The following is a 10,441-nucleotide window of genomic DNA, read 5'->3' on the forward strand; positions in this document are numbered from 1 at the left end:
GTCATCAAAGAGGTCTAGCACTTCCCTGTCACATTTATTCCTAAGTTTTTTTGGTACTGGGGACCGAACTAGTGTCCTTGTGCTTGCAAGGCAGCCACCGTAACCACTGAGCTAAATCCCTGGCCCCCTAAGCTATTTTTAATGGAATTGTTTTCTTGATTTCTTTCTAACCAAGATCATTATTGGTATAGAGAAAACCTATTGGTTTTGTATATGGGTTTTGTATCTGTCACTTTGCTGAATTTAACAGTCCTAAAACTCCCTCTTTTCTTAGTTTGGATGAGATCTTAACAATAGTATTTATCTTTTTAAAAGATGTACTCTTTGATTCCTTCTATTGTTCTGTTAGTCTCCATGTTACTAATTTAAGCTCCAATCTCAATTTTTTCTTTCTTTCCATCACTTTTGGGTTTTATTCTTGTTTTTCTAAGATTTTAAGATGAATCATTTGGTTACATTTTTTAATCCAGGGATATATAGCTATAAACTTTGCTCTTGGAGTGGCCTTTTCTGCATCCCAGATTCTGGTATGCTATGGCATTTCATTCTATCTTATTAAAATTTCCCACTGATTATCTCAATGAGCCACTGGTAACTCAAAAGTATATTATTCTATCTTAATGTGTTTGTGTAGTTTCTGTGGTTTCTCTTCTTTATAGTCAGTTTCATCCCATTGTGATTGCATAGGATGAACATCACTTCTCTTTAAAATATAGTCTATTTTAGAGAAATTCAGTGAGCTGCTGAAACATATGCGTATTCCACTGTTGTTAATGACATCTTCTGTAGATGTCAGCTATGCTTGTTTCATCAATAGTGTAGGTTAAGTCTGATATTTCATTGTTAATCTTTTGTATCCTACTTTTACATATTGACCTATTTGTAAAAGTAGGATATTAAAGTAACGGACTATTATTGTATTGGTATTTATCTGCTTCTTTAAGTTTGTTTCATGAAATTTCTGTGCACCAATATTTGGGGCATATATGTTTGCTATTGCTATATCTTCTTGATGAATTGTTCCCTTTGCTGATATGTAAGAACTTTTGTCCCATCTGACTACTTTTGACTTGATATCTGCATTGTTCAATATAACTGTGTTAGTCCTGCTTCCTTCCAGATTCTATTTGCATGGAATATTATCTTCAACCCTCTACTTTCAGGCTATGTACATCTTTGCAAGTGATGTGTGCTTCTTGCAGGCAACACACAGTTGAGTCTTACTTTTTATTCAATCTACCAATATGTTTCTTTTAATTAAACAATTAATAGAATTCATATTGAGAGATATATTTTAAAAGTATGTATTTATTCCTGCCATTTCCTCATTTTTACAATGCTTTATTCACTTCTAATACTCATTGCTTAGTCTACTTTTCTTCTCTGTGCAGTGGTGCTTAAAGTATCTTTTGAAGTGCTTGCTTAGTAGTCACAAATTCTTGTAATTTCTTCTTATTTTGGAAGATCTTTAATTTTCCTTCAATTCTGAATGATAAGTTTGCTGGGTAGTTATTTTTTCTGTGCTTGAAAAAGTTCAGGTACAAACACCCAATGATAAATGTAAATGTATCGTATGCCTAAAATATACCAATTAATATATAAATTTTTAAAAATGAAAAAATAAAGAAATAAAAAAAGAAAAACATTACTTATTTCTCCCTGGCCTTTAGACTCTCTGCTGAAAAATCTCTAGTAATTTCTATGTGTTTGCATTTGTAAGTGGCTTGGTATTCATAAGTGTGAGGAACAGCCTACAAATATGTGGCACTTACTGTGTACCAAAGTGATTTAATTTCCAAATCATTTATGTCATGTATCTCTCAAATGATTCCTATAAAGTAGATACTTTTCATATACCTTTTATAGGTGAAGAAACCAAGACACAGGATCAGGTACCCCAGCCAGTGTATGACTGAATCAAGTATACCTAAAATGTATCAATAAACTTAATGAATAAAAATAGATTAGAGGGCTGGGGATTTAGCTCAGTGGTTTTGCTCCCTGCTGTGCAAGTGCCAGGACGCGAGTTTGATCCCTGGTACCAAATAAATAAATAAATAAATAAATAAAAGTTTAGAAATCAGGCCAGGTGTGCAGGTGCATGCCAATTATCCTCATATTCTGAAGCTATGGCAGGGTGATTGTGACTTGAGCCCATGCTGGGCAACTTAGCATCTTAGACAGATGCTGCACCAAAATTTAAAACAAGAAAAAGGGCTGGGAGTGTACCACAGTGCAAAGACCATTTGTCCCCTGCCTAGTATAAAATCAAGCAATCAATCTAGAAATCTCAGTATGAGAATAGCCTACTTCCAAAGTGTTCACATTCTTCTGTTTACTACCCTAACTTCTAAGGTTTATAGGAAACAAAGGAAGAACAAAGAAGAAAGAAATATTTTAAAACAATTTTAAATTCTTGTGAATACATCAAAACAACTGGAAAATTCCCTCCTGTGTGTATGGGAAAAAAATGAATGAAGCTGTTCACTTCCTTTTTGTTGACTACAAAGGAAGATTGATTTGAACATATTAAAGTTTATGTGCTATATCCAATGGGTCTGGGGTCTAGGGGTGCCCAGACTCACCCTTGCCCAGTTCATCTCTCTCTCCAACATAGAAAGATGAAGAGGAGTCAGAGAAGACCAGACTGGCAAAGGAAGAGTGCTTTATTGCAAGAAGAAGCCATACAAAGCCACTCCAATAGTGAGGGTCCAGAACTGGAGCACCACTGATTTTACAGCTGCAGTCCTGTTTTATAGGTTAGGGATCTTGTCCCCACTCCCTCCTTAGAGGGTCACTACTCAATTGGTTATTGGACTTGTTGCTAGGGACCAGGTTTGGTGGGCCAAAAGGGGAATTTCTTTTTAAGTATCAGAGATAGAACTCAGGACCTTGTGCTTGTGAGGGAAGAGCAGTGCCTCTGAGCTAAAGCCCCAGCCTAAAAAGGAGAATTTGGGGGGGGAGAAGTAACCTAATTAAAGAGGAGCTCATGTGAGACAGTGTAGCTACACAGAGGAGGGTGTGAAAACTTATAAATATCACTCACCTTAAGATGACTGCTATTTATAATAGCTGCCTTCTTCCCATAATACCCTGCTTCCCACTGAAACCCAGTTCCAAGATGGCTCCTTTCCCGCCAAACTGGCTTTCTCCTTCCCATAATACCCTGCTCCCCACTTAAAACCCAACCCCAAGATGGCTTCTCCCACCAAAAGACAAACTTCTTCTTCCCAAAATGCCCCTTTTCTCACCAAAAGAGTAAACTGATACTTGCGTTCTTCCCAGCAACTAGTGATGTCACAGGCTCCTCCAATTCCCAGTCATGCACCTTTCAAACCCTCCAATCCCTAATCATCACATCCACAAACCCCACCCTAGCTCCCACAAACGCTCTCCATACCCAAGCCACACTGCTGCCCTTCTTTGTTAAGAAACAGCATGGCAGATTGTCTCTGAAATGTAGGCTTGTGGTTCTGTTCTGGTCTTGGTTTTTTGGCTCTTTTATCTGGCATATCTGGTGCTGAGAGCCAGGACCTTCTCGGGGCTTTCTGCCTTTGCCATTTCCAATGCTACACAACCACACTGGTCACTTTTCTCTGGGTGAGTGGGCCTCCCTCTCTTTGGGGCCTCTGTTTCATTCTCATTCTATCCCTCTGGGGACTTCTTAAAAATCCAAGTGCTTGGTCAGAGTTCCCTTGGCCTCTGAGCCCAGGACCATGCCACTGGGGGACACCCCATCAGCCTGGCTTCTCTCATTCTCTCCCTGCAGAGACTCACTCAGAGATTGTCAGAAGGGTGGAGGACATTGTTCCCTTTTGCCCTTCTCCTAGGGAGCTGCCTCCTCACCTGTCCTAACATGGGAGCCCAATAATCCAACATCCCCCCTCAATGCCTCTAGGCTGCCTCCTGGCACAACTCAGGCCCCTTGGATTGTTGGGACCAGACTTTAAACCAAAGACTCATTTTCTATTGTAATCAGTTTTGGCCTCAATACAAATTAGATAATGGATCTCACTGGCCCAAAAATGGCACTTAAGACTGCAACATTCTGCACTATTTATGCAATTTCTGTCAACATCATGGCAAATGGTCAGACATCCCCTACCTACAAGCCTTCTACTTATGCTCTCAACCCTCTCTCTGTCAAACCTGTTCATCTTCTCAGGTACTTCTAACCCAAACTCTGCCGTCCACCCCTTCCAACTCCAACACCTTCAACCCTGCTGATTCCTCACCATTCACACTTCCCCCACCTTATAACCTGCCCAGGTCTTCTTCCATCTCCTAGCACACTTCTTGATCTCTGCTATCTTTTGACCCTCCCTCATCTCCACCATCTTGTGCCTCCCAGCCCCCCTCCTCAACAGCCACCTTCACCCACACACTCCCCACCCCACACCCATTTTATCTATTCCACCCTCCCAACATCAGCCTCAGGCACACAGATGCCTCTCCAAGAGGTTGCTGAGACTGAGGGCATTGTTAGAGTACATGTCCCCTTCTCTTTCTCCAATCTTTCTCAAATTGAAAAATGCTTAGGTTCTTTCTTCTCCGATCCTGATGTCTATACTAAACAATTCCACTACCTTACTCATATGACCTGGCAAGATATTTACAAAATTCTCTCTGCCACTCTCTCCCCAGAAGAGCAGCAGAGGGTCTGGAGGGCAGTCCAGGCAGCAGCAGATGAATTCCATGCCACAGACCCAACCAAGCTAGTGGGTACACAGGCAATACCAGATACCCAACCTGATTGGACTTACCAAGATGAAGACCCTGGCAGAGACCTCCAGGACTATATGATTGTCTGTCTCATAGAAGGATTAAAGAGGAATCCCCCAAAGACAGTTAATTTTGACAAGATCAGAGAGATAACTCAGGGAACCCAAGAAAATCCAGTGCAGTTTCTTTCCCAATTGGCCTATACTCTCCAAAAATATATCAAAATTGATCCTACATCTCAGGTGGGCACGATTGTTATTAACATTCATTTTATTTCACAGTCTGCCCCTGACATTAGAAAAAAACTTAAAAAGGTCATGGGGGGCCCCCAAGCCACTCAAACCAAGCTCCTCAACATCACCTTTATGGTGTTCAATAACCGTGAAGAACTCACAAAACAACAACAAGTGGCTAATTACCAGATGCTGTCAGCAGCCCTATAAGATGAACCACCATCCTACAAGAGGACATTCACTCATGATGATCCCCCTTGGGCTTGCTTTAAATGTGATCAAACTGGGCACTGGGCTAAAGAATGCCCCAATCGAAAGACCCAACCCAAAAATGAGAACTACAGGCCAATCTCTCTAATGAACATAGATGCAAAAATTCTCAACAAAATACTGGCAAACAGAATACAGAGGGTCATCAAGAAGATCATACACACTGACCAAGTCAGATTTGTCCCAGGGATGAAAGGATGGTTTTATATTCATACATCAATAAATGTAATGCACTATATTAACAGAGTCAAGGATAAAAACCATATGATCATCTCACTAGATGCAGAAAAAGCATTCAACAAAGTCCAACACCCATTCATGATAAAAACCCTACAGAAAGTTGACATTGAAGGCCATTATCTCAAGCTGATTAAGGCTATCCATGAAAAACCAATAGCCAACATCATACTAAATGGTCAAAAACTGAAAACTTTCATGCTAAAATCAGGAACAGGACGAGGATCCCCACTATTACCACTCCTGTTCAATATAGTTCTGGAAATATTAGCCACAGCAATTACAAAAGAGAAAGAAATAAAAGGAGTAAAGATAGGAAAGGAAGAAGTTAAACTGTCATTATTTGGTGATGATATGATTCGCTACATAGAAGACCAAAACAACTCCACCAAAAGACTTCTAGACTTAATTGACAGTTTCAGTAGAGTAACTGCATATAAGATCAACACTCAAAAAGCAATAGCCTTCTTATACACAAATAGCATACTCACTGAGAAAGAAATTAGGGAAACAAATCCTTTTACAATAGCATCCCAAAAAAATGAAATATCTAGGAATCAATCTAATGAAGGAAGCAAAAGACCTCTACACTGAAAACTACAGCACCCTGAAAAAGGAGAAAGAGGAGGATATAAGAAAATGTAAAGACTTCCCTTGTTCCTGGGTAGGAAGAACCAATATAGTGAAAATGGCCATATTTCCAAAACTACTATATAGATTCAATGCAATGTCGATTGAAATTCCAACAATATACTTCACAGAATTAGAGAAAACAATCCAAAAATTCATTTGGAACCAGAAGAGATCTAGAATAGCAAAAGCAATTCTAGGAAACAGAGACATGGCTGAGGGTATCACAATACCCAACTTGAAGCTATAATAAATACAAAGCTACTCTGATAAAAACAGCATGGTACTGGCAAAGAAACAGACCTGAGGATCAGTGGAATAGATTATAAGATGCAGAAGCAACTACAGACATACTCAGCTACCTCATCTTTGACAAAGAAGCCAACCACCCTCATTGGAGGAAAGATAGCCTATTTAATAAATGATGTTGGAAAAACTGGATTTCAACCTGCTAGAGATTAAAACTAGACCCGTACCTATCACCATGCACTAATCTAAGACCAAAGTTCATTAAAGATCTAAATATTAAGACAGAAACACTAAACTTGCTGCAATATATGTTAGGTAGAACTCTTGAAAACATTGGCATAGGAAAAGACTTCATGAATAAAACCTCAATAGCATGGGAACTAGCAGAAAGAATCAACAACTGGGATTTCATCTTATTCAAAAGTTTCTGCACTGCAAGAGAACCACCAACAGAGCTAACAGACAATCTACAATCTGGGAAAAAATTGTTGGCATCTGTACCTCAGACAAAGGACTACGATCTAGAATATATAAAGAACTGAAAAAAAACAGACACCCAATTCAAAAATGGGCATCTCAAATGAACAGACATTTCTCAGACAAAGAATTAAAAGCAGCAAATAAACATATGCAAAAATGTTCAACATCACTGGTCATTCAAGAGATGCAGATGAAAACAACACTGAGATTCCACCTCACCCCAGAAAGAATGGCCGCTTTCAAGAATTCAACCAATAATAAATGCTGGCAGGGGTGTTGGGAGAAAGGAACCCTGCTCCATTGTTGTTGGGAGTGCACACTGGTCCAAGCACTATAGAAGTCAGTGTGGAGATACTTCATAGAACTAGGGCTGGAGGTCCCATTTGACTCAGCTATTCCCCTGCTGGGTATCTTCCCCAAAGAATTAAAAGAATCATACCACAGAGATATATGTGCACCCATGTTTATAGTGGCACAGTTTGTAATAGCTAACGTTTGGAAACAGCCCAAGTGCCCATCAGCTGGAAACTGGATAAAGATGTGGGTTTTTTTTAATAAAATGGAGTACTACTCAGCCATAAAGACAAGAAACTAGAGTTATTTATAGCCCAATGGCTGCATATTGTGGCCATCCTCTTAAGTGAAATAAATGGGACACACATGTGCAAATACTGAATACTTTCTCTAATGTGAGAAACTGAACATGTAAATAAGGTTTAAAAGGATAAATAATGCACAATTGATACTTTGAAATAGGAAAAGGTCCAAAGGGGTAGGAGTGGAGGGAGGGGATGGGGAAAGGAAAAAAGGGAAAGGAAAAATTATGATAAAAGAAAAAAAATGTAAATGAAGCCTACATAAATAGGGAAGGGTGGAGGGGGTCAAGGGTGCACAGGGAATGGGGAAAAAAATGAAAACCAAGATACATCATGTACAGGTACAAGCACCGAATGATAAATGTAAACGTGTTGTACACCTAAAATGTAACAATAAAAGAATTTAAGGAAAGAAAAAAAGAATGCTCCAATCACAAGCCACCACCTGGTCCTTGTCCTGACTGCAAGTAGATGGGTAACTGGAGGGTTGACTGTCCCCTTCGCCAAAAAGGTAAGAGGCCATTCTCTCCTCAAGCCCAGGCAGCAGGTATGGAGATGTCTCTGTCAGAGCTCATCAGCCTGGTGACAGAGGATTGATGGTGCTCAGGGTCATCTGCAGTCCCCATGGCCATCACTTCCAATGAGCCCAGGGTAACTGTCAACATCTCAAGTAAGCCTATCTCATTCTTGCTTGAGGGCTACATACTCAGCCTTACCACAAAATTCAGGCCCCACTCGTCCCTCCACAGTAACCATCATGGGGGTTCAGGGGATACCTTCAAACCCACTAATCACAGCACCCCTAGCTTGTTCCCTATTAGGCAGTACATTTTCACATAGTTTTTTGGTTATTCCTAGCTGTCCTACCCCCATCTTAGGGAGGGACATTCTAGCTAAATTCAACACCTCACTCATTCTCCACCTGACCAATTCAGACCCTACTGGCATCCTGATGCTCCTGGCTGCTGCCCTGACTGACTCAATTCCCAACCTGACCTCACCTTCTTCCAAGGTGCCTTATATTGACCCCTCAGTCTGGGACACCTCCACCCCTTCTGTTGCTAAACATCACCCTCCCATTCAGATCTCTCTGAAGGATGTCACTCAGTTCCCAAATGTCCCACAATTCCCTATAGCCTAAGACACCTGAAAGGATAAAGGTCTATAATCACTGGCCTAATTGATAAGGGACTACTCAGACCAGCTCACTCCTCCTACGACACTCCTGTCCTTCCAGTCCTGAAAACAAATGGCTCCTACCAATTGGTACAGGACCCAAGGGCCATCAATTCCACTGTACTTCCTATACACCATGTTGTTCCCAATCCCTACACTCTGCTGTCCCACAGCCCCTCCTCCTCATGCTATTTCACCATACTAGACCTCAAAGATGCCTTTTTCACCATTCCCTTATACCCCAACTCACAAGACCTCTTTGCATTTACAAGGACTGACCTTGATACGGGACACTCTCAACAACTTACTTGGACAGTTCTCCCACAGGGTTTTTGAGATAGTCCACACCTCTTTGGAGAGGCCTTGGCTGCTGATCTCTTAAAATTAAATCTGTCTCCCTCTAAGCTACTTCAATATGTAGATGACTTGCTCTTGTGCAGTACCACTCTTGAACTCTCTCAACAACACATGGCCTCACTGCTCAACTTCTTGTGTAAAAAGGGGTACCAGGTCTTGAGAGACAAAGCCCAACTCTCCCAACCCACAGTACAATATCTCAGGGTTAAGATCTCATATCAACAATGAGAGATCACCTTAGACCAGAAACAGCTTATTCAGGACCTCCTGGTCCCTTCCTCCAAAGCTGAGATCCTAGAACTTGTGGGCTTTCTTCACTTGTGGATAGCCAATTTCAGTCTAGTTGCTAAACTCCTGTATGAGGCTTTCAAGGGAGACTGAAATGAACCTATAGATGACACATCCATCAAGAGACCCTTTCTCAAACTTCAGGCTGCTATCCTCTCTGCCCCAGCACTAGCTTTTCCAGATCTCCAAAAACCATTCACCCTCTATGTCACCGAATGAGTGGGACTGGCATTGGGGGTCTTGGGACAAAACATTGGGTCACATTTTGTCCTGGTTGCTTACCTATCTAAGCAACTCAACCACACTGTCCGGGGCTCGTCCACATGTTTACATGCCTTGGCAGCCACCTCTGTCCTAGCCAAAGAGGGCTTTAAACTAACTTTTGGTCAACCAATGCTAATAAAGTCACCCCATCACTTGCAGGACTTACTCACTCACTATAGCCTTTCACATCTGTCCCTCTCTCAGCTACAACTCTTCCATGCTACTTTCATAGAAAACCCATCCTTTTCTCTTCAGTCCTGCCCCTCTCTTAACCCAGCCACTCTCCTCCCCGAGGCCTTTCAGACACTCTCCCACTCGAGCACAGAAACAAATTCTCCCTTCCTAATGTCTCCTCAGAGGCCATCCCAGATCCAGAATTCACATGATTCATTGATGGTGGCTTGATTCCCACCCATGTGCCTGGCCAGAAGAGGTCAGGATATGCCATAGTTTCTTTTACACAGACAATTGAGTCTAACACACTCCCACACAATACTACCTCCCAACAAGCAGAATTAATTGCTCTCATTTGAGCTCTTACCTTGGCCCACAACAGGCAGGGAAACATTTATGCTCATTCCAACTATGCATACCGCATCCTACATTCTCATAATTCCATATGAAGAGAAAGAGGCTTTATGACCACAAAGGGAACCCCCATCGTGAAAGGGAGTCTGATACAGGCCCTTCTCTAAGCATCCACCCTTCCAACACAAACGGGAGTCATTCACTGTAAGGTACATCAATCTTCCTCTTCTCCCATAGCTCAGGGAAACAATAGGGTCAATCAAACTGCCCACAAAATGGCACAAAATCTTACTCCCCAAAACTAAAACCAAATGCTAATCATTCCACCTCTAAAACCTAGCTACACCCCTCAGGAAAAGGCCAATTACATAGAAAAAGGCTCTGCACTGAGGGATGATTGGCTTCTGTATC

Source organism: Heterocephalus glaber, unplaced genomic scaffold (assembly GCF_053883595.1).
Source record: "Heterocephalus glaber isolate CG9 unplaced genomic scaffold, H.glaber_assembly_v1.0 deba00001688, whole genome shotgun sequence".
Classification (NCBI taxonomy): Eukaryota; Metazoa; Chordata; class Mammalia; order Rodentia; family Bathyergidae; genus Heterocephalus; species Heterocephalus glaber.